Source organism: Antechinus flavipes, chromosome 6 (genome assembly GCF_016432865.1).
Source record: "Antechinus flavipes isolate AdamAnt ecotype Samford, QLD, Australia chromosome 6, AdamAnt_v2, whole genome shotgun sequence".
In the NCBI taxonomy this organism is placed as follows: Eukaryota; Metazoa; Chordata; class Mammalia; order Dasyuromorphia; family Dasyuridae; genus Antechinus; species Antechinus flavipes.
The window spans coordinates 19,717,352-19,743,086 of record NC_067403.1 but is presented as its reverse complement, the minus strand read 5'-3'; the positions used below and the strand labels follow the sequence as shown (position 1 = coordinate 19,743,086).

Genomic DNA, 25,735 nt, shown 5'->3' with positions numbered 1-25,735 from the left:
TCCTCTGCAACATTTATCATTTTTTCTGTCATCTTAGCCAATGTTAGAGGTATAAAGTGGTATTTCAGAGTTACTTTAATTTTAATTTATCTAATAATTATCTAATTATCTATTCATATGACTAGAAATGCTTTAATTTCTGTGTGTGCTAATTGTCTGTTCATATCCTTTGTACTGTTTAGTTTTCACAGATTTACAACAATGAATTGAGCATTTTGACTTTGTAGACCTTCATTTTAGTAGATTGTCTAATACTTCTTTGCCACAATATTCTTTGGAACTCAATTTAAAACTTTAGCAAAGGTAATTTGAGCAATGTCATGATTCAAAAGGGCACTAAAATCTTCATGGAATAAAGTGAATTAAACTGTATGTTACATGTTTTGTAAGCACTCAAACCTATTTAAATAACTTTTAGTTTCTTGAATACTAGCTGGGCCTAGTTCCAAAAATCCTGTGTACTTGTGATATTTTATCACCACCATAGTATTACCTTGTACCTCTAGATCTTCAACCCTTTTCATCATTTTACTCCCAATATGGATAGGATTTAACGATAATTATTTATTCTATTAAACTGATAAAATTTTTACTTTGAATTCCTCATTAATGAGATACTGTTAATACTAGAGTAGGAAATAGCAAACCACTCCAGTATCTTTGCCAACAAAACCTTAATGAAGTCATGAAAAGTCAGATATGATTGAAATAACTGAACAATGACATATTAATATACCATAATGTTTATTTATTGCATACTTAATGAGAACCTGCTATTATTTTATTTTTCAGTAATTTCAAATTAATTTTCTCATTGGAAATATGTTGACATGCTGATAATTGATGTCAGTTTGTTTTATATCTTACAAATTTGACAAAGTTGTTAAATGTTTCAATCACTTTTTAGTTGATTTTCTATGATTCTCTAAGGACACCATCATATCATCTGTTGTTTTCTTTATATTAAATCAAGTAAACAGATTAGAGCAAATATATTTCTTCATATAAAGCAGTCGGGCTTAGAAGAAGCTGATTTAAAATCAATTAAGTTAGAATTTCAAATTCAAAGTCTGTTAAGTAAAGAAAAAAATTCAGAAAGAGAAGAAAAAAATGATAGAATACAGAAAAATATCCAATAATCTGTCACTGTTTTAAAAAAAATCTTGGAACAAGACAAGACACTGTAGGATGTCAAAATCACTAAGTTGTCCTGTAATGACCTTGTAAAAAGCCCCTATCTTTCACTGAAGTTATGTCAATCATGGAACTATTAGAAAACTGATTAATAAATATCACAGGACTTATTAAGGTACCAGTTTCTTTTGAGGGAGAGAGTAGATTTTAGGACTTCTTGCAATTTAATGGATCCAAATCATGTTAGTTGAATCATTAAATTATTAATAATATCACAGAGGCATGCATATATGTTTATATACACATGTGCATGTATATACGTAGGGGACAAGAAATATTCACACATGTATATGAATACACAAAGATACACATATGTACACATAGCTAACATTAGAAAACTATAATGGAAGAGACCTGAGAGGTTCATGAACTTATGGATGAGAGAGAAATGTGTGAGTTTAATACTATTCCCTGCGTGGGAGAGATAGCCAATTACTAGGTAACAAAGATTGATGGGTAGGCTATAAATATAAGTCTACATGTGTTATCACAGGATTTTAATAGCCTCATAAAAATCAAATTGAAGAACTTCATTTCTAATGTGAAAAGTCTAGGTGAATAAATTTAAATAAAATGGAGAACTAGAGTATTTACTGGGACCATTCAGTACCTTAAATTCATTCCATATATATTTTATTTTCCTGCAAATTGATGAAAATAGGTTGAATTCTTTCTTTTTTCCTAAGATTATTCAGGGAGATTTTTTTTAAATTTTCCATCTTATATTGATAAAAAATATTTTGGTTTAAAGAAGATAAACATATTTTCTCTTAAATGAAATCTTAATTTATTTTTTATACCAAGTATCTGATTAGAAGAGCACTAAATAAAAATCAATTTAATAAATAAATCTTTTTTTGGTGAAACTTCTTAAATAACAATCCAGATTTTTAGAGAAAAAGAATATAGAGGGAAAATTATTTTTATCCCAAATTCCATTATTTCCTGCATAATCATTAACTTATTAATCCTCATAGAATCTTTACTAGATGAACAACCATTGTTATTCCCATTTTCTTTGTAAGTGGAGGATTTTAGAAAAGTTAAAAGGCCTGCAGATGTCATGCTGAGTAACAACTGCAGTGAATCTAAGAGAAGCCAGAAAGTCTCAATAGCTTAAATTTGGTAGAAATTTCCTACTGTGTAAATGTGCCCAGATATGATAGTAAATCATTTAGGTAAAAACTATGACTGGCATTAGGAAAAAAATCATAGCCTATGTGAAAAATATTTCAGTTCAATGGACTCTGTTCTTGTAGGCAAAGGTTAAAGTTCAGTGGTAATAGACTTTAAATATAAAATCCTACTCCTGTACTGGAAACATACATGCACACACACACACACACGCACACACACACACACTTTTCTGAAATGGAAGTGACATGGCATGCTTTTGGTAATGATAACTGAATTTCTTTTAACAAAAAAATAAAAGGCCTGTATTTCATACAATTCTGTTCTAAAGACTGGAAGAGATTAATAATAATAATAATAAATTCAGTGGTTACCAGATTCCAATGAGGAAAATATAAAGCTATTTGAATAATTTGAAAATATTACTCATCTCATAAGTTAAAGCACATACTTTGCTGATGAAAATTCTAATTCTTTCTTACCTTTGTATCTGGCTCTATCCTCATCTATGTCTTTCAAAAAACTCACTGGAGGAGATAAGATGGAGCCAAGATGGCTGAAAAAAGTCATGTAAGGACCTGAGCTGTCCCTCGTGCCTTACTGAACAACTTTAATTCATTCATCAGAATAAATTATGGAGCAGTAGAATCCACAAAAGAACAAAATGAAATAATTTTCTAGCCCAAGGAAACTTAGAAGTTCAACAGGAAAGGTCTGTTGAACCTGGGTGAGAATGGAACAGTAAAACAAAAACAATCCCTAGAGGTACCTGAATCAATGTTGGTACGGGTTGTTCACAGTCCTCTCAGTTCATATTCTGTAAACAACTTGTGAGAAACAAATTACAGAGTAATCCTCTGCTGCCACTGAGGAAAGAGTGCTGGGTCTGAGTCACAATCCCAAATGTAACCCCAAAATGAGAAGGGGCACTAGCAAACCAGAACTTGCAGTTCAGGGGAATAGGGATCCTGTGTACAATTCCAGGGTAGAAAAGAATACTTCTGGTTGCTCACAAACTAGAACACAAGCCTGAAGAATAGTAAACAAATCTTTCCCTAGATCCTACTATCCAGAATTATATCCAAATTTTAGAACTCCTGGGATAAGGAAAATATTGCAAACAGTCAAACAGAAACAATTCAAAAATCATTGGGCTAGATGTGAAAAATACAAGATTTTAAAAATTCTATGTTAAAGAATAGGTGAGATTGTAATACAATATTATGGAAGCAAAAGGGATACAATTATAACCAAGTATCATTTATCCAGTAAAACAATATAATCCATCAGAGGAAAAATGGATATTCAGTGAAATAGAGGACTCTGCAGTTTTCCTTATGAAAATATCAGATCTAACTGGAAAATTTGACTTTCAATTGCAAAATTCAATAAAAGGATAATATGGTAAATAGAAAAGAGAAATTACAAGTGATTCAATAAACTCAACTGTTTACTTACTACATGGGAAAATGATATTTGTCACTCTTAAGAACTTTCTTATTCTTAGGGCAGTTCAACAGAGTACACATAGAAAGAGGGCATTGGACTGGAGCTGAATATGATGCCATAATCTAAAAAATAACACTAAGGGGTAAGAAAGAGTAGAAAGGGAACTGAGAGATAAAATGGAACAAATGATGTGACATAAAAGAGGCATGAAAGATATTTTACATTCAGTGGAGGAGAGGTGGGAGATAAGAATCAAAATGGGCTTAAAGAAGGAATGATATACATATTTCATTGAGTATAGAAAGCTAACTTACCCTACACATGCAAAGAGGAGATGGAAGCTGTGTTTGTAGAAGTAAGAGTAGATTGGGAAAAGGTAAAAGTCAGATAACACTTTTCAATGGCTACTTTACCTTCTGGTTTTAGGAGATCAGGGTTTCTTTGATGGTGTCCTGAAAGATGATGTATAGGCTCTTTTTTTTTTTTTTTTTTTCATTATGGCTTTCAGAAAGTCTAGCAATGGTTAGATTGTATCTCCTAGGTCTATTTTCCAGGTCAGATGTTTTTCTTAGGAGGTATTTCATGTTTTCTTCTGTTTAATTTTTTTTTTTTTTTGGTTTTGTTTGATTGATTCTTGAAGTCTTATTGACTCATTCACTTCCATTTGTTCAATTCTAATTTTTGATGTATTATTTTTTTTCACACCATTTTTAGCTCCTTTTGTACTTGGCCAATTGAATTGTTTTGTTCATTGCATTTTTTTTCCCATTTCACCAATTATGTTTTTCAGTGAATTAGTAACTTTTTCATATCTATTTTGTAAAGAATTATATGTTTTTTCCATTTAATCTAATCTATTTTATAGGGAGTTATATGCTTTTCCCATTTCATCAATGTATTTTTTAAAGTTTTCTTAAAATGATTTCTGTTTTTTTTTTCCTTCTCCATACCCTCTTGCAAAGAGATTGCAAAGATACTTTCCCCATTTTTCTTCTAATTCTCTTTTAAGAGACTTTTTGAAATCTTTCAAGAAAGCCTTGTAAAATAGGGACCAGCTCATATCTCTTTTGGGGCTTCATCTGGAGCTGATTTGCCTTTAAGAACTTTAGCATTTGAGGTCTGTTTTCTCTATCCATAAAAGTTGTCTATGGTCAGAGTTCTTTTTCAAGGGTTGAGATCTGCTCTTAAGGAAAAGGGGCAATAGCCACCTTAGTTTGCCCTGGAACTGGTGTTTCTGACTGACTGCCAGTGCTGGCTAATTGTGGCCAGGTCCTGAGTTTTCCAGGACTCTGTGGCTTACAATTTGCCTTTTATATTTGTTCTTGGGTGTTTTTATAGCAAATCTGCTAATCCACCTGCTTAAGAACTTCTCTGTAGATTCCTGGTTCTGGCTCTCTGCCCCAACTCCTTAACCCAGCTTCCCTATGGTATGATCTGGGCTTTGCAGACTTCCCCTCTTTGACTGAAACAGACCTGTTCTGAAATTCTTGAAAGTATCTTCTTCCTGAAATTTGTTGTATTCCAAATATTTGTGGGTTCTGTTACTCCAAAATCAGTTCAGAGGTTAAATCTGCTACTGGTTGGAGAGAAACTCAGAGGAGGTAACTGAAAGTCATGTCTCTTCTCCACCATCTTGGTTCCACTGTATAATGTCCAGACAAAAACACTTTTGAGAATGGACAAAAAAAAAAAAAAAAAAAAGAGGAGAATAAGATAAATAGGTTCAAAAGGGATGAAGAAAAATACATATTCATCATAAAGTGTGAAAATAATTAGAGCCAGTTTCTCTGATAAAGGTCTCACTTCTCAAATATGTAGAGAATTAAATCAAATTTAGAGAAATGAGTCAAAGAAGAAGGAAAATACAGTTTTCAGATAAAGCAATTAAAGCTATCTCTAGTCACATGAAAAAATACTATGAAGCATAATTGGTTAGAGGAATAAAAATCAAAACACTGAAGTACCACTCCACATCAAATTTATTAATATTATTGAAAAGGAAAATCATTAATATTGAATAGTATGTGGAAAATTGAGATAGCAATGCCTGTTGGTGAATTGCTTTCCCGAATCAAGCGTTCTATAGACAAAATTGGAACTATGCCCAAATGAGTATACAATCAATCAGGCTCCTTAATCAATAATACCATTATTAGGCCTGTATACTAAAACTATTTTTAGAAGGAAAGGGACCAATATGTACAAAAATATTTATAGCAGCTATTTTAGTAGTCTAAAGAATTAGAACTCTAGAGAACATCTATTAGTTGGAAATTAGCTATACAAGTTGTTATATATGATTGTGGTGGAATACTACTGTGCCATATGAAATAATGAGCTTTATGCTCTCAGAAAAACCTTAAAAGACTTGCATGACTTTATACATAGTGAAATATAGTGGAATCAGAAGAATATTGAATACAGCAACAGTGATATCATATGATCAATTGTTAATTATTTAGCTACTTTCAGCAATACCTGAGATATTAATCTATGCCCAGTTTCTGGCAAACTACTTTCCAGTTTGCCCAGGATTTTTTTTTCATTCCTCATAATCATGATATTTTGCTCTTTCAGATTGATTTTATTATTTTTTCTTGTCCTGTAAAAATACTTTAACTCATTTGCTTGTAATGTCATCAATTAAGTAAATTAATTTAGGTGGAATTATCATATTTATTATATTGGCTCAATCTACCCCATGAGCAATTGGCACAGTTTAGATGTCTTCATTTCTGTGGAAAACATTAGATTACATTTATATATTCCCTGGATTCGTCTTGCCAGATAGCCCCCAAAGTATTTTATATTGTCTGTAGGCATTTTAAATGGGATTTTCCTATCTCTTGCTGCTGGGTTATGTTGATAGTATATAATAATGTTGATGATTTTGTTGTCCTTACTTTATATCCCTGTAGCTTTGCTGAAGTTGTTAATTAGTCCAACTAGGTTTTTTTTTTTTAGTTGATTCTCTAACATATTCCAACAAACCATCATATAAACTTAAAAAAGTAATAGTTTTAGTTCTTCATTGCCTATTTCTATTACTTTATTTTTTTTTCTGGTCCTATTGCTATACTGAACAACTCTGGTACAATTCTGATAGATAGTGAAAATAATGAACATGCTTGTTTTACAGCTTACTTCAAATTTGCCCCATTATTGATAATGCTTGCTCTTGGTTTTAGATACATACTACTTATTTTAAGAAAAGAATATGTCTGTTCTTATGATTTCTGGTGTTTTAAAATAGGAATGAGTTTTGTAATTTATCAAAGGTTTTGCTGCATTTATTGATGTATTTTTTGTTATTGCCATTGATGCAATCAATTATCTGATAGGTTTCCTAATATTGAACTATCAGATATCAATATGACCAGGTCATAATGAATAATCTTTGTGAATACATTCCTATATTCTTTTTTGAAGTATTTTATTTTTTTTTTCATCAATATGCATTGAAGAAATAAGTCATAGCTTTCATTATTTTTGCTCTCCTTTGTTTAGGTATTGAAAACATACTTATGTTATGAAAAAGGATTTTGGTAAGGATCATCCTTTACTTAATTTTTTCAAAGACTTTATATATTATTAGGACTAATGATTCCTTAAATATTTGATAGCATTATTTTGTCACTCCATCTAGACCTGGAGTTTTGTTCCTGTAGAATTTTTTGATCAATATACTTTTGAAAGATAGGGTCATCAAATTATTCTATTTCTTCTGTTACCTTGAACAGTTTATATTTTCACTTATATTCATGCATTCCACTTATTTTATTGTTATATAATTGGGCAAAATAACTCTTAATGAGTGTTTTAATTTCAATTTTATTGGTGGTGCATTTACCTTTTTCATTTTTTTAAATTTTAGTAAGCTAGTTTTTGTCTTTCTTTTTTAAATCAAATTGATCCATGGTTTATAAATTTTATCATTTTTTCATAAAATTAGCTGACTTTTTAAAAGTTTTTTCAAAACATACAATTTTATCTCTCCTTTGATTTTTCAAATTTTGCATTTTGATATCAATTTGTTTTTTTTTTCTGTTTTGTTTTAACTGTATGACCATTTCATAGATCTGCATTTTCTCTCTTCTATTAATGATTGCATTTAGCAATATATAATTTTCCCCTAAACATACTTTGGCTACATCCTATAAATTTTGTAAATCTTGCCTTTGATGAAATTATTGATTGTGTCTATGATTTGTTCCTTGGATCCCTCATTTGTTATGATTAATTTAGTTTCCAATTAATTCCTATTATGTGCTTCCATTGTCCATCATTGAAAATAATTTCTGTTTCTAGATATCTTAATGTAATGTAAATTCTCTAAAGAAAAATAATTATCTTCAAATTATTTTTTCTTCCAATTCTAATGAGAATATAATGGAGAAAATGAACAACCATTTCAGTCATTTATCAATTTGTAACTGTGCCAAAATAGAATCTTAAGACAAATAATTTTGTTAGGACATTTAAGTACTATATGGTTATTAGCACCCTCTTTTATATTTTCTGACATTATTATTGTGAAAACAAGGGTTTATAGCCTGACAATGAGAGCAGTTTTACATTTTCATCCATTTCATGAGTTACCATATGGAGACACACCAAAATTGACCTAGTAGTTCTGTTGACATTGCTCTCCAAAATTGCTTTTGCTAGATCCTTAACAAGAAATCAAAGTCTGACATTAAAAAATATACTCAATGTTGTTTTAATCTGCTACAAATTAAATTCCCATAGAATGCTTGCCAATAAACGTGATTTGATTATCTAAACCATGTGCTCCATTGATAAAACTTTTGAAAACAGGGACCAAAATGAAAACTCAGAATAGGACTCATCTATCAAATAATTAGGTTTAATGACTATTTGCTGTGCTATTTGTGAAAGTATTCTCCAATATGTCTATTCTCTGAATGTCCTGTTTACAGATGTATGTACAAGTCTTCCAGTGGGATTCAAGAGCCCCTAAGAAGCCTTACTTAGGGATCTATCTGCCACCTTTTGGCATGAAGAAGGGGACAGAAAATGTGCTCTAATTTTTTTTTTCTATTTCATCCAATCTTGGCCTGATTATCATACTATGTGGGCATCCCAATCTACGGTAAAAATATATTTTTTAAAAAGCATGAAATTTTTTGTAAAATGATCCCACTCACCCCTGGTACATAAAATGTGTACAACAAGGAATCCAACAGTCATAAAAGACAAACAGCTCTAGTTGTGAGATCATCAGTGCAGGAAATACTGCATTGAAATAGGAACCTTGAATGAACCAATGCTGGCAAATTAATGCCAACTTCTGAAGTTGATTCTGTATACACATTTCTTGTAAAGGGCTGAAACTCTTGAGTTCATGCAATGAGGTCAGACAACCGAGCACTTAAGGCTAACTACCGATTGGACAATACTCTATTAGCATATGCTTGGAAAATGGCTCTTCCCACTATTCTGTGGTTGCTCGATAATAGGTGTATGCAGAGAATTGTAGGAGGTGGAGTAAGACTAGCCAGAGTCACTTCTGGGCCAGAGATGAAGAAGGAAGGTCATGGAAATTCTGCATCCATTGAATTCACTCCTACCTCTAAAGACCAAGAATAAAGATCAAGGACTTTTGCTTAACCTGGGGCCGGCTGATTCTAAGGTATCCAAGGTGCTAACACAGTCATCACATTTTTCTGGAATAGCCACAGTGATGGGGAATGCCTGAAGCCTGTGTAGTTTCCCAATCAGAATTAATCTAGTCAACAAGCTTATAGAGCTTGCAAAAATAGTAAACAATAGACTCATGATAATGTATTTGCCACTTGCATAAAAGCACCATCCCACAATCATCACTACATATGCTCCCAACATAATGAATCCTGATGAAAAGAAAAATGATGAAGAAAAATTTTAGAGACCTTCATCATCAATGTGCCAAAAGAGGTTAAGTTTATTATTCTGGATGAATAATGTTAGAGTAGATAGACTTCTAGACATGGGAGGAAGTCTTGAGGAGGAATTGAATAGGAAACAATAATAAAAGTCATTTACTACTGAAGTTTTGTGCATCTCATGACTTTCTTATTAATACTGTGTTCTTTTTACCTAAATGTAATGAAGCTTTGTGGATTTACCCTCACAGCACTTTGGCATGAGATAGACTGTATCACCATAAAGAGAAGAGACAAAATTTGAAAGTCAAAAAGCATATGTATAGCACAGAGTGCTGGACCAATCACAGAGTTATCCACTTCAAGATAAACTGTCACATTTAATAAAAATTGTGTTCCACATGCAAGAGTTCTATCAGAAGACAACAGATTAGAATGCTTCTCCAAGAGTAAACAATTTGTTGCTAATTTGAAAAAAAAAAAACTGAGCTAACAAACACTTGGCAACAGTAGAAAAGAAAAATGAGTGAATAATTTCTAGAGATTTGGTGTATACCATCACATTTATTCATCTTGGGTAGTATGTTTGCAAACATCAAGATTGAATTGGGAAAAAAAAAAGATGAGAAATTTTAGAAATTGATAAATAGAAAACAAGAACTCTACAGGATTTACCACTATGATCAGTTGTTTTTAAAATGTAGTGTTTATTTTGATCAAAAGTAAAGTACAAGTGAAATTTAGCAAAGTACAGGATTTTTGATTCATTAAGAAAGCAAATGAAATTCAGTCATATGTTGATATTAACAATCCAAAGTGCTTTCATAATGAATTGAAAGATATTTATGGGCCAGAGAACTATGGCTCAATTCAACTAGTCAATGCTCATGGAATCCCCTTGATTAATGATAAGGGTATGATCCTGGAGAGATGGGATTAAAGCTTCCATAATGTTCTCAACATATTTTCATTAATCAATGCTAAAGCCATTGACTATATACATCAGGTAGATATTGATTAATTTGATTAAGATTTTAATACTGTCAGTAATTAGAGTTTGTACAGAATCATAGCTTTTATTCTTTTTTTTTCCCCTGAAGAAATTCATCAGTATTGTACATCAGTTTCAAGACAGCTTGCTTGAACTGGTTCAGTAAAATGGATGATGCTTTTGCATTTTCCCAGTATAAAGTAAAACAACCACCACAAGAACACTAACAACAACAATAATAAAAGTAAAAGAAGTCTGTGTGCTTGCTTTCATGCTTTTTAGTCTAATGTTTTCAGCAATGATATTGGACAAAAATGGCATCAAGATCAGCTTCCACATTGACAGTAAATTAAATAACCTGAAAAGCATATAAGACAAGACTGAAGTGAAAGGAGAATGGTACATGATTTTTTTTGTTCATATCTAAATATATACATATATGTGTGTATGTGTGCACACACACACACACACACACACAAACACAACACAGCCTTGCAAGAAAGAATGAATTGATTTTCTCCTGCTTGTGTTAAATTTGGCCTACTAAGTAAAACCAAGAAAACAGAGGTTCTCTACCAGCCAGCATAATAGAGTACAATATGTGGAATGATCAGTTACAACAAATAGAGAAATTGTTAAAATGCTGTGGACAAGTTTGTTAAATTGGCAGTAAAGTAAACTTTCCAGGAACGTGCACATAGTTGATGAGATTGACTACACATTGATAGATCTAGCTCAATATTTGGGATGCTCTGAAGAAAGTCTAGGAAAGAAGAAATATTAGCTTGTTTACCAAACTAAAGGTCTTGTTGTTGTGCTGACCTCATTGTGGTATGCTTTGAAATCTGGGCAATATATCAATTCCATGCCAGGAAACCGAATTATTTCTATTTGAATTGTCTTAAGGAAATTATGATTATTAGCTGGTGAGATAAGCTATTGGACACTGAGGTACTTTCTGAAGGTAAACTGCTATGCATCCAAACTCCATTGCAGAGAGGGCAGCTCTGATGGACTGATCAAGTCGTATGAATGCAAAAAGTACATTTTCAAGACAAAAAAATAAATAAATGAACACATAAATAATAAACAAAGATAATTAAATAAACAAGATATTTTATGGAGAACTAATCTAAGGTGAATGCTTACATGCAGATAGCAGCAATACCAGGATACTCTCAAGGTCCCTCTGAAAAAAGTTGGAATCTATTGTGAGACAGGGGTGGCAATGGCATTAGACCACCTAGCATGGTTTGCTCTTTTCAAGAAGATCCTGTGTTCTATGAGCAGAATTGTAATAACTCTAAAGAAATGTAAGTTATGCAAATATTGATATTTCTCTACTTCCAATGTTCATATGAATTATCTGTGCTCCACTTGAGGTAGAGATTTCTGAGCTTATATTGGTCCGATAAGATTCAGTCAGATGTGTGCTTTGACTCCATCATAGTGACATAATTTTGGTCCTCTTCAATAATGAACTTCTTCTACATATTACTACTATATACTACAACTTCAACATATTACACATAATGCATGCATGTAGGTGTTATATACATATACTTATGAATATATATATATATATATATATATGCTTAGAAGAAATTACTTTATTACAATGTCCATATATTGATGTAAGGTATATTTCATGATACTATGCATAATATCTAATGTCTTTTTTCACTTGATATCACTTTGAATATCTCAAGGAAGCAATCTTTCACCCATAAATTAATTAGTTATATATTTCTTATTACTATAGCTGATTCTTACATTGTGATTTCAAACTTCCTCATCACCTTTCTCATTTACATCAATATAGATTGTCATATATTCAAGTATAACTTAAAATATAACATCTTTAAAATAATTTCTGTTGTGCAACTTTCATAGGACATAATTTTATCAATAATGTCCAAGGCTATCTTCTTATTTTTATAAGTCAAAATTCTAAATTTATCTAAAACTCTTAGCATAAATTACTTTGTTACCATAACTTTCCTAATTCTTTATTTGTACAATTGGACTTACATATAAGATTTTCTATATATCCCAATTTTCTTTCACCTATTTAGATTATGCTCCTTTTTCCATCTTATAATGATTTTTAAAAATCTTTATAGATCCACATCTGTTGAAAAATTTATGGGAATGAAATATATGTCTTCTTTCAGTCAGTTTACAGTTACTGATCTGTAAAGGGCAGAGAGCAAAGTGCTGTGATATATCCATGGAAAAGTTCCTTATTAGAGATATTGATCAATTAATCAACACTCTTTCTGTATAGCTATACCAATGGAAGGAAATTACACTTAACTGTAATAATATCGTCTACGATTCTACATCATCCTTAAAAATTTAGAGACTTAATTAAATCTCCTGCTAAAATACAAGTATGACATATGTATACCATTCTCTTGTCCTTCCATTCTAACCTAGTAACACTTTGAAAAATATAAATGACTTTAATTGGACTTATTCTTTGGTGAAAAATACAAATGAGTACAGTGGGACTTATTTTTGATGAAAAATATGAGTTTAGTGTAACATTCTTTATGAATCCACGGTGACTCAATAATCTGTGGCTACGTTATGTGTTCACAAATCATTTTAATAACCTTTTATAGCATTTTCCAATCAATAATCTAGTGTGTAATAATAATGTAAGGTTCTAGATTCTGTATTATTCATCTAGTTAGCAACAGGAACATTTTAAAATACTTCCTAATTTACTATGATTAGTCAAAGATGACTTCAGGTACTTCAGTGATCACATCTGCAAAATAATTGAACACTATTAAGTGACAGACAAGATAGTGACAAATGGATGGACTGGAACTAAAGATAAAGTCTCCTTAATTTTAGCCCAGGTCTATTTGTAGCCTCTTAGAATGTAATATTTTTTTCTTATTAAATGCTTTTTAAATATTGCTTGTCTCTTTCAGAATGGAGTCAGGAATACCAAAAATAATTTACAAGAAATATCATATAAATATAACAACACACAATTCACATAAGAGAGCTTTCATAGGGAATTGTTGTGGTTATTTGGATGAGTGTCCAGTAAGAAATACAGTAAAAGAGAGAATTGAACATTTATTTTCTCTAGTGAAATTTAACTGAACAACTAGCACCGATGTCAAATATTTCTCACTTTAAAATATGATATAGGAATTGACAATACAAGGCAAAAGTGTGCATGCACATGCATATTTACTTAACTCAGAGAATTTACATCCAATTGAGGAATGATATAAGATCTGTGAAATAGTGCAAGATATGTGATGTTCAAAAATACAAATGTCTAATCCATAACAAACTCTTATTATAGAAAATCTGACAAAAAAGAGCAGTCAAGGTTTGATGGAGAACAGATGTATATACTGGCCTTACAAAATGGAAGACTATAATTTCCTTTGAGATCTTTATTTTTTATGCTAAGTTTTTTTTCATTCCCTATTTTCTTTTTTAAAAAAATGACAAGTATTAAGTATAGAGGAATAGTTGTTCAATAAACACTTTCTCATATTAAAGTATCTTGGAAGTAAAAACAAAAAGGTATAGAAGCCCCAAATGTTATTTACACTGTACTTCTAACAAAGCATATTACTAATCAATTTGTTTGAGTAGAAAGAACATAAATGTAATCATATTTAATGATCACTGTCATAGTTTATTGAGAAACAAATTCTTATATATACATATATATGCCTTTTGTTGGCCATCATAAATGCATGTGTGACATTTATTTGAGACTAAAAAATATTTTGAGAGTTAAAAGATATTATTATATGAAATAGATAAAAATCTTGCACAAAACAGTTTACAGTCATTTTATATCTAAAAAAGGGCTCGCAATATCTTTTATGATTATAGCCCTCTATGGTCATCAAAAAGAGATATTCAAGCTCTTGTAGAGTAAACCTTCACTGTATCAATGCATATTTCTTATCTCTGGTTCATATCCATGTTTCATCTGTTTAATCATATTTTTACTTCTCTAAATACAAACATGGAAATAAGAGCATCTAGCTTGTTTACAGCCATATCTAAAAACACAGATGTATGTTTATTTTCTATTTTTACATATCCAATCAGGAGCTCTTCAAAGAGTGGGACCAGCCTGTTTATAGATGGATCTATTTATTACATTCTTTTTGCTAGACCAGGAGGAAAGGCTTGCTGCTGGTGGGGTACAGAAAGAAAAGATTTTCCTAACCACCCACCCTTTTCCGGATACTGAGGAGGTTTGCCCTGAGTAAAACTACTACTCAGTCAGTCACAGATGGTGGAATTTTTGTATTTGTTCTGTTTTCTTGTTGTATCTTGAAGTAAAGGGAGAAAATGTCAAAGGAGTTCTTTACTGTAGTTTCTCACTGAGGAAAGAAAGATGATATGAGAGAGTACAGAGATCCCTGGCAATAGGAACAATGATTTGTCAATCTTGGAGTTCCATTTAGCTCAGAAATAGGTAGGTAAGCAACACATGTAGATCGAGAGAAGCAATTTTTAAGAAGAGACAAAAAAAAATTTCCCATGCTGAAAGCTTCTACCTACAGATCCTGGTTACAGGGTGAGATCAACTATGATCTTGGAGAAGATACAAATTGGAGATTGATTACTTCCCATAGGAGATTTCGTTTAGGGGCATTTGAGAGCTAAACTGCCGTAAGAGAATGATACTCAGTTTTTGGAGAATGTGTTGGTGCTGTTTTCATTGCCTTCCTGTTTTTGTTATGTTCTACAATGTCCAGATCACTCCATGATTTAATTTGTTGTCATTATGAAAAACTGAATACTTAACTAAAATCAACTTCATATATTACTATTTTTTTTTACATAGAAGATATAGCCAATTAGAAAGTAAGAAAAATAAATCACTATCAAAAATATTTATGATTTCAATGGTTCTTTGAAATAATTCAGTGCTGAAGGAGTTCGAAACTGGTTTTAAATTTCATACTCTCAGTTGGTCTTAGTCTTCCTGTGTACGTCTATTTTGGAATACTGAAAGCAATAATTTTATTTTTTGTAAATCTATGCATCACAATAACCAATGAAAATGAATACACTCACACACACACATAATTTGTAGGGTATAATTCACTCTGAGATCTGGAAACTACAACTGGGGACCGGCTTTGGTGGACCAGAGGGAAAATTTGTATTCTTAAAGAGAATTCTATTCACTTTTGAAATGCAGTCAAGAAGCCATATTTGATGAACCTTCAGATAGTTTCAATACCATGTAGTGCCATGGTAATTTGTGACCATCATGTAAAGGTGTTGGATTGGAAGCATGATTCCCAGGGAACAGCGAGAAAGAGGACAATATGGCCTAGAGACCTTTACCAAACAGAGCCCATAGTTCTCAGGACTCCTGTTTTTATATAAGAAAATAAGAAAAGAAAAGGAAGAATGATGTTAGCATTCCTGGTACCCAATAATCAATGACATTCATGGATGTAGCCATGAACATTGGTCAGTAGGAATGGGACAGCTGAAGCCTGTTCAGAGGGACCTGCACAAGGATGATGCTGGACGACTATAAAAATCTCTTCTCTATGGGATTTTCCATATCTAAATTTGATGTGATCTTCCAAATTGAACAAGGCAAAGAATTGTGGTTTCTTGATCTGCCATGAGCTGAAAAAATAATTGCCAATTATTTTTTGGAAATCAAAACAGAAAATTTCAGGAGTAGAATCAATAAGAAAAACAATGGTTCCAATAAATTCTAAATATAGAGGAGTTTGTGTACCTGGTAGCACATTGAATGGGAAGAAGGAAATCTGAAGGGAAGATATGAGAACATCAGATTACAATGAGAGAGATTCTAGGCAATGTTAATTATATCCCATCTCCAGAAAACAAAGAAAAAGCAAATGACAAAAGCAAAAAGAAAAAGAAAAAGAAAAGCACTGAGGAGGAAGGCTAGGAATATAATCAATATTGGGAAAAAAACAGGCACACTGTAACACTGCTAATGAGTCATAAATAAGACCCTCCTTTTGAAAACATGACATAATATCTACTTTATACTTTATATCTTTTAATAGAGTCATTCTAGTATTAGAACTAAAACCAAAGAATATTATATATGGTGGACAAGATGGGACAGGAAGGAAAGAAGGGCCTATATCTACAAAATGATGCATGGTACACTGAGAAATTTAGTATTTAGTACATTGGACTATTATTTCAGTATATGAAGTGATGATATGGAGAATATAATGAACTATAAGAAGACATATAAAGTGCTGCTTAGGAAAAAAGAACCAAAAAATATTTAGATTCTCTGTCTATAACAATAATTAGAAAATTCATAAAATATGTAAAAGGGGAAATGGAAACAAAATTATTTAATATCTTTTTAATATGTACATTTTTAATATTTTAAATTACCTGCAAATTCAATGTTTCACAGGTACTCATTTAAAATATTTATTTGTTTCAATGTTTTTGTTGATGATCAAATTTATATGGGTTAGTATTTTTTAAATAAATCTCTTATAACATTAATGTGAGTACTTTAACAATACAGACTATCACCCCTGTTTAAAAAAAAAAAGTACTAAATAATTTACAAACGTTAGCAATATAGCAATGTCTACAAGTAAAATACATGATTCTACAAGTTTGATCATTAAAGAAGGAAAGAATGGGATAGTAATTTCAAGGATAGGAGAGTTAAGGAAAGTGGTGTGATATGAAACATTTAACAATTAACTCAAAAAAATTACACATGATATACTTTAAATTTAATTTGAATGAATAATATTTACTTCAAATAAGCTTAGAAAATCATCAAAATAAAGAATCAAATACTAAGTCGTAATATTTGTTAATTGCTGAAATGTAAATGAAAACATTGAAAATTTAACAGTTGGCTTTGCTGAACAGAGTAGAGCTCTACCAGAACAGCCCTGGTAAGGGAAAATATTTTGCTTTATTTCTTGTATTTTTTAGGAATAGAAACATAAGCACATTTTCTATAACATTGGAATGTGAGAGATTAAAGAGACAAGAGAATTAATGAGGGATCAAGGGATGGAAATCTCTAGGTGACTGATAGAAGAAAAGAAAGGCTCTGGAATATCATGTCTCATGAGAAATAAAAGGTGAGACTAAATTGTAAAAATATATTTGGATCCTGTGAAATATAATAAAACAAAAGTATCTTTAAATAAAAAAGTACTAACCCTGGAGACAATGTAGTAAAATATATAAATAAATGGAGGAAATGCAGAGATAGACATCCATTTGGCATTTAAAATGTTTCATTTCATTAAATTCAAATAAAAATTTACCATTCTCTTAAATAATTGAAAAAAAATGTTAATCTATGAAGAGATCTATGGATTTCACCAGACTGATAAAAGGGTCCATAACACACAGGGGGTGGAGGGGAGAAAAGGGAAAAGGGGAAGCGAGAGAAAAGGTGAAAAGAGGAGAAGAAAAAAGAGGAGAAAGGGGAGGAAGGAAGAGGAGGGGAGAGGAGAGGAAAGAGAACAGGGGAGAGCAGGAGAGGGAAAGGAAGGAGGGAAAGGGAGGCAAAGGTAGACAAAGAGACAGAGAATGTTACGTATCAGTAGTATAAAACAAGTACCTGATTTATTATTTTCTTCTATTTCTCATTTTCAAACTTTTGTTGTTATGTATTTAAATGTTATATATACATATTTGTTTACATATGTATATATATTCGTTTACTAAAGGGAATAAATTTTAATTAATTAAATTTTAAAATTTTCATTTGAGTAGGCTCAATAAGATATAGTTTTTCTTCCTCTGTTCCTTCCTTTCCCCCTTTCTTTCTTCCTTCCTTGATGCCTTCATTCCTTCTTTCATTTCTTCAACTATTTGTGAAATCCTCCTCACATGCTAAGAATAATCACTAGGTATAGTGAGAGAAAAGAATGACACAATTGCTGTCCCCAAGGAGCTCAGTGAGTGGAATCAACAGTGATGTCAATAAAGCAATAGAATCCACAAGAAAATGTATGATCACAGACACTTCGAACTAGAAGGAATCTCAAAACTCATGGCAAGTTGGTTTGCTTGAGGACATTTTTTCCTCCCATTCCTTTATATATTCTGTCATCGAGTGTGAATTAATTGGCTATATCAGTATTCTTTTTACCATTCTTGATGCATAAAAACTTAAAACCAGTTCATTCCCAGTATTTTTCATATGATTAAACACAAATACATAGTGTCAGCAGAAGAATTACAACTTGGGTTATCTGACTCCAGAAACTCTGATCTATGCTATCGTCATTATAAATAGAGGGAACCTTTTTTAAAATTTATTTTTGTTCTTTTTTTGAGTAGAGAGGAACTTGAGCTCAAACTTAAAGAAAAATAGGGATTCTCAGAGTCAGCAAGGAGGAAGGAAGTTCCTTTCAACCCGAGGATCCTTCTGTGCAAAGAATTGACAGAGGAGACGAGTTGTCTTGTATAGCAGGGATGGCAAACTCAAATGGAACCAGGGACCACTAAACCAAACATAAGGGTCGCTTGTAGGCTGCATGTTGACTTAGAAATCACCTTTTAACATTATATTTATGGTATTTCTATTTATTTGGCTTTACATTTTGCTTTACAGTTCAGGTTACATTGGGAGTAATCTGGGATCCAATGTGGCTTAGGGGTCCTGTTTTTGCTAACCTTCAGTAGGGGAGTCAGAAACCTAATGTGGTGGGTTTCAAAGGAGCAAAAAGCCATATTTTGTTAAATTTGTTGAGAAGCAAACTGAAAACAGTGGTGCGTATGCATCTCATCAATGTAGATTAGCACAGTTCATGAGTCAATAAGATAACAATGATATTGTTAGTAATATAATAAATAGCTATAATAAATATTGATAGTATTATTAGAGTATAATTAAAGAACATGTATAATAATAAATATACTATGTAATAGTCATAATAATAATAGATAATAAAAAGCAAGGTAAACAAGCCTTATTTTATTATACTTCCCTTTATTGTGCTTCATAGAAATTGCAGTTTTAATTATTTATTTTAATAATTGAAGGTTTGTGGTAATACTGCACAAAGTAAATCTACCAGCACCATTTTTCTCTTTTCTTTTCTTTTCTTTCTTTCTTTCTTTCTTTTTTTTTTGCTGAGGCAATTGGGGTTAAGTGACTTGCCCAGGGTCACACAGCTAGGAAGTGTTAAGTGTCTGAGGCCAGATTTGATCCTCCTGATTTCAGGGCTGGTGCTCTATCCACTCACTGCACCACCTAGCTGCCCCAGTGTCATTTTTTTTCAACAGTGTGTGATCATGTCATGTCTCTGTGATGCATTTTAGTAATTTTTGCAATATTTTGGACTTTTTTCATAACTGTTATGACGACCTGTGATCAATGATATTTGATATTATTATTCTCATAATTTTGGAGCACTATTAACTAGGCTCATATAAGACAGAAAACATAATTAATAATGCTATATCTGATCTCACTGCTCCAGCAAATAGTCAACTGTCTTTTTCCCTCTCCTCAGACTCCTTGTTCCCTGAGACACAACAATATTTAAATTAGACCAATTAATAACCCTGAAAAGGCCTCCAAGTGTTCAAGTGAAAGGAAGAGTCAAATTATATGGCAGACTTCATTATTATCATTTAAAATTATTGCCACAGCCACCCCAGCCTTCAGCAATCATCACCCTGATCAGTCAGCAGTCGTCACCAACATGGAAGGATGCTTCTCCAGCAAAAAAAGATCACACTTAGCTGAAGGCTCAGATAATGGTTAGCCTTTTGGCAATCTTTTTAATAAAGGCATGAACTTTTGTAAACATAACACTATGGCACAGTGAACAGACTACATTATAGTGGAACCATAGCTTCTATATGAACTATGAAACAAACAAACAAAAAAAATCATGTGATTCACTTTATTACAATATCTGTTATTTTTTTTTTCTTTTTTTGTGATAGTCTGGAACCAAACCTGCAGTATCTCCAAGGTATGCTTGTTTAAAGATTTATAACCAATACTCTGTCTTTTCAATTACATTGATCCACTTTTTGTAAATTTATTTTTGAAGATAAATTCATGTTTGCTGCTATGAAAAAATAACCAATATGTGTATATTTCACTTGCTTAATAAGTTTAAATTAAATTAGCTGATCAATGATCTATATGAAATCTTTTCAGACAAATTAAATATTTATAGTTTCAAAAATTTTGTGCAGATCCTAAGATGAGACAGTATATAATATAGGAGATATGGATGAGTTCTGTAACCTTCTTTTTACCAGTCTCCTCTAATGTCCTTTCCTCTGCAGTGACCGACTGTGACGAGATGGCATTGCATAAAAAAGGCTTCTGAGTGACTGGTGGGATGTAGTGTGATTGTTTCTGGATTGTTATTTGTGAATCAACTCATGATTTCTTGCTAAATGAAGGGATGGATATGCAAGGAATATGTTTTTTTTTTTTTTCTTGGCTCCATGATTCTGCTTATGAAGCAGTAACTAAAAGTGAAAACTTCAGGATAAAATTCATGTTCATATCTGATCAAAAATAAACACCTCTCTTAAATGGGAACATAAACCAATTTTATATTTTAGCACCTTTTCTGTTATAACTAATTTGATGAGATGTAATAGTAAATTGAATCGAGTAGTTGATATCATTTTGTCTATGTCTATTTCCAAAGAGCTCAAATAAACTCAAATAAACTTGTTTCATAGAATATCTGATGGATGCACATATGTTTCTTAAAAATAAATAGTTAAGATAACTAATCATCACTCTCACTGAGTTTTCATTGCATTTTCAATGGTATTTCCCAGGTGAGCAGTATTCTTTGGTATCTTTTGTTGGAAAGGGTCATAATCAATTCATCCCTGAGTAATAAGGAGTGATGTTAGCAATGACAAAGCAATAGCTGGGGTGACCCCTGACATCTGTTATACTCCTGACATGTCTGTTAAAGCTTTCTTTCAGGAGAGTAGATTTAGACAGCTTTTAGTACAAGTAATAATAACCTCGGAGTAATGCATATCTTAAATGAACAGTCGTAGAAAGTGTTCTAAAACCCATCAAGTTTTATTGGGTAGCTGATAGCTTTTATTTCTAGCTGTACAGGTACAGTGAATCATGCATGGAGAGGGAACAGAGTTCACTGAGGATACAACCTTGACTTTTTTTTTTTGTTCCTTAGAAGCCCTAATTAGGAGTAATCTCTTTTTACAAGAGAATTATAGGTTGTCTTTCCTACACTGAAGCCAAGTTGTTGATTCATATGTGTATGTTTATGTGTGTTCATGATACATGTATGTATATGTATAAATGTAGACTTCTTGCCTCCATATCCAATTCTCTAATACCTGGGCAACTAAGCTGCCTCTAGAAGGGGTTCATGAGAATTACCATGCCGAAGCAAATTCATCCCAAATGGTCAAAAATCCTCCTTCTATATTATCCATGTAATTTAAACACACACATGCATATACACATGTACACACATACTCATATGTACATGCACATACAATATCCACACGTATATTTGTGTATATATATACACATATGAATATATTCTGCTAAAATTATGACAAGTTGCCAGAGGTAATGTCCACAGATGAACAGTGAGCTAAATCCAGAGTAGAACAGACTGGACTAGATTTCACTTAGGAAAATAAGCTGCATTTTCTATGATTTTAATGAATTTAATTCTATGATTTCTTTCTTTCTTCCTTCTTTACTTCCTTCCTTCCCTCCCTCTCCCTCTCCCTTCCTTCCTTCCTTCCTTCTTCTTTCTCTTTTTTTTCCTTTTTCCTTCTCTCCCTTTCTCCTTCCCTCCTTCTCTCTCTCTCTCTCTCTCTCTCTCTCTCTCTCTCTCTCTCTCTCTCTCTCTCTCTGATCTTTGCTATTGTTCAATCATTCCACCGGGCTAGGAGTGTGTGACCCGGTGGACCCTATTTTCTGTGGGCTTTCATTGCAACATACTGCAGTGTTTTGCCATTTCCTTCTTGAACGCCTAAGTCAAATAGTGATTAGCTGAATCACACAGCTAGTAATTATTTGAATCTGGATTTGAATTCAAGTCCTTCTGACTCCTTTCCCAGCCCTCTGTCTTTTGAGTCACTTGACTGGCTTTTAGATGTATTTAGTAATCTTACCATTGATTCATTTAAATTTTGTCCAACTCTTCTTGACTCAAGCTGGGGTTTTCTTGGTAAACAAGGTTAAGTGACTTTCTCAGAATCACAGAATTAGTGGATTTCTGAGGCTGCATTTGAACTCACAAAAAGGAGCCTTTGTGACTCCAAGCTAAGCACTTTATCCACAGTGCCATCTAGCTACTATTGGAGAATCAACAAATATGTTGTAGTAGAAAAATGCACCCAAGTATATGAAGACCTGCTCCTGGTAACATACTTCAAAGCTCTATCAGCTTTGCTTTTCTATATTTTCCCCTTTGTGTGTGTGTTGGGTGGGGAGGGAGGGAGAGGAAGGGCGTGTTTTATCTTCCAATTAAAATATAAGAATATTAAGCACAGAAGGAATGGCTACTACTTTCTTTTCTTCACTTCACAGAATCTAGTACAGAGCTGTATATAATAGGCACCTAATTGAATATTGTAAACTAGATGAATAAGGCCAATGTGAACATTTTCAGTTACTGTCGCCAATGTGTAACTGTGTAAGCAAGGCAATCCCAGCTTGGATCCCTCCCAGTTGGCTTGGTAGATATGTCCTGAGACAGGGACTATTCACACATTTGAGATAAATTAATGCTTCTTGACTACCAGGTGCCACTTGATTAATTATTCCTTTCACAGTAGTAAATGGTACCTGAAATTAGCTAATTACATCATTAGATGAACATTGTACAAACAGGGAGTGATTTACTCACCTATCTTCTGTCTCGGGATGGCTTTATCATAAATTTTATCACTTCTATAAAATTATTGTCATTGTAGTAACTTTTATTGTGTCAAAATCCATTTAAATTTATATAAACAAAAATGCAGTCAATTCATCAGCAGAGGCTCGACACATTTGAAACTGTATAATAGAAATGTGTGATCATCTTTTATCAGTTTGTTGTAATGGATTTTTTTTTTCTTGAACTTAATTTCTTTGGTCATTTTCCAATAAACTTGTAACCTCTACCTCCTTATTACTTAAAATAAGCCAAACCAAAATAGAAGAAAGAAAAAAAAATCCTCAGTGGAAATAGACCATATCTCTGTCATTGATTCTCTGTTATTTTAAGGGTACCTACAGTGTTCCTACACTGAGCCTTTTTTGGGGGGGATTGAGGGGGTCAAAGGTAAGTTGATTAAGACCAGTGACTTTTCTCTTTGGGAAGCCTCAATGTGAAATACCTTTCACCAATGCAGACAAGTTCCACCTCCAAAACGTTTTGGCTTAAATATCTTCCTAGGATGAAGGGAACTTGAGCAACTTGTCTGTTATCACATATCACATGGCTTCACATGCACCACTGGAACCCAAATCTTTCATAACTTTTTCTCTTAAGTCAATAAAGAAATTTAATCCTGTTCATATAACTTTTTTAGAGAAAAAAATACCTGAATCATTAATACAATTCACACAACCTGAAATTCAAAATGTATGTGATTCAAAGGGCAAAAGAAAAGCATATGGTGAACATAGTCTATGATTTACAAAAATGAAATGCCTGTTAAAAATCACATAAAACATACTTTCCAAGACTCATATGTTGAAAAAAATGGAAATGTCATATAGCAAGATTGAGAGAAAATAACTGAACAGTTCAAATTTTGCTCAGAAACCCACTTAATTTTAAAATTCTCTTGATTTATGTATAGGTGTTCTATGACTTTATGTGATGTCTTGGACAAAAATAGAAAAAGCTAAAAAGATTTACTATAAGTAAAATAATTAATTAATATAAATTAAATAAATATAAAAATGCATAAATTTTGCATTGTTTTATAGAGTATTGGTAGGGTCTTAGAACAAAAGTACTTTTTTAAAGTATTTGCTGGCAAATTACAAACAAGTCTGTTTTTTCTTATATATGGGTATTCATAAATATTATGGCTTTATTAATATTAATTGATATTAATATTAAACTCACGTAGAGGGTAACAAGGGCTGAATCTAGACGGAATCTAAGTATTCTAAATGTTGGAGGTGAAGAAATGCATTTTACAAATGCAGGGACAGCTCATGTAGGATTGTAGAAATGAGCACTGTACTGTGATGTAAAGGGAATAGCAAGAAAGATAATCTAGCTAGAACCTAGAGTGCACTGAAAAGAATGAAATCAGGCTGGACAGGTAAGGAGAAGCCAAGTTCTGAAGAGCCTTGGGTGTCAAAGAAGAATCCAAGGAAAAGAGATTCAGTTTGGGAAAATCCACACTAATAGACCTGAGAGAAAAACAATCAGAAACCCAAATATTGGATTCCCTCCACATGTATGATTCAGAGCATCCCCACTAGGTTGTCTGCATTTCCATATTCTTTCCATTTAGTAATTGATCATGGAGGTTCTAGGAAACTGTTTGAGTTTGTTAAGAAGAAAGGGAACAAGATCCTACCTCTGTCATAGGAAAATCACTCTGGCAGATCTGGGGAGAATAGGTTAGATGGAGAAAGAGACAAAGCAGGAAGATGAATTGGGAAGTTGTTGCATTGATCCAAGTGAACAGTAAGGACCTGAACTGATAAGCCTGCAACTTAAACATATATAAATTCAAATCTTCCAACTTTCAAAAACCTCCAAAGCTTCTATTCTCATTAATGACTTTCCCTGCCCCCTTCTCATTCCTGTTGATAACAGAATAAATCTCTCAATCAACAGGGCTTGAAACTTTGGAGTTACCTCAATCATCATCTTTTCTTCTTCTTTTCTATTGAGCCAATCACAAAATGTGATTGATTCTGACCCTCCAATATCACTTCCATCTGTTCTTCCCTGTTGATTTCTAGCCCTGGAATTGTTTTGGAGTGCTGAAAGATAAACCAAGCTTTCCCTTAGAGACCAGAAGAGCTGGACTTTCCAGCTCACTCTCTACTGTTAGACTATAGCTTTGCTAGATTACTAGATCAAGATGCCTCCTAAAG

At 32.4% G+C, this 25,735-nt stretch overlaps 1 long non-coding RNA gene across 1 annotated transcript in view; it reads left to right on the top strand.

Moving 5' to 3' along the window:
• LOC127540824 (uncharacterized) overlaps window positions 1-21,367 on the top strand; it is a 43,632-nt gene extending 22,265 nt beyond the window's left edge. Inside the window, exons 2-4 of the long non-coding RNA XR_007948292.1 lie at window positions 17,623-17,774; window positions 20,605-20,633; window positions 20,956-21,367. This is a non-coding gene — a long non-coding RNA (uncharacterized LOC127540824). The remainder of the gene's footprint in view (window positions 1-17,622; window positions 17,775-20,604; window positions 20,634-20,955) is intronic.
• The last annotated feature ends 4,368 nt before the right edge of the window (window positions 21,368-25,735 follow it).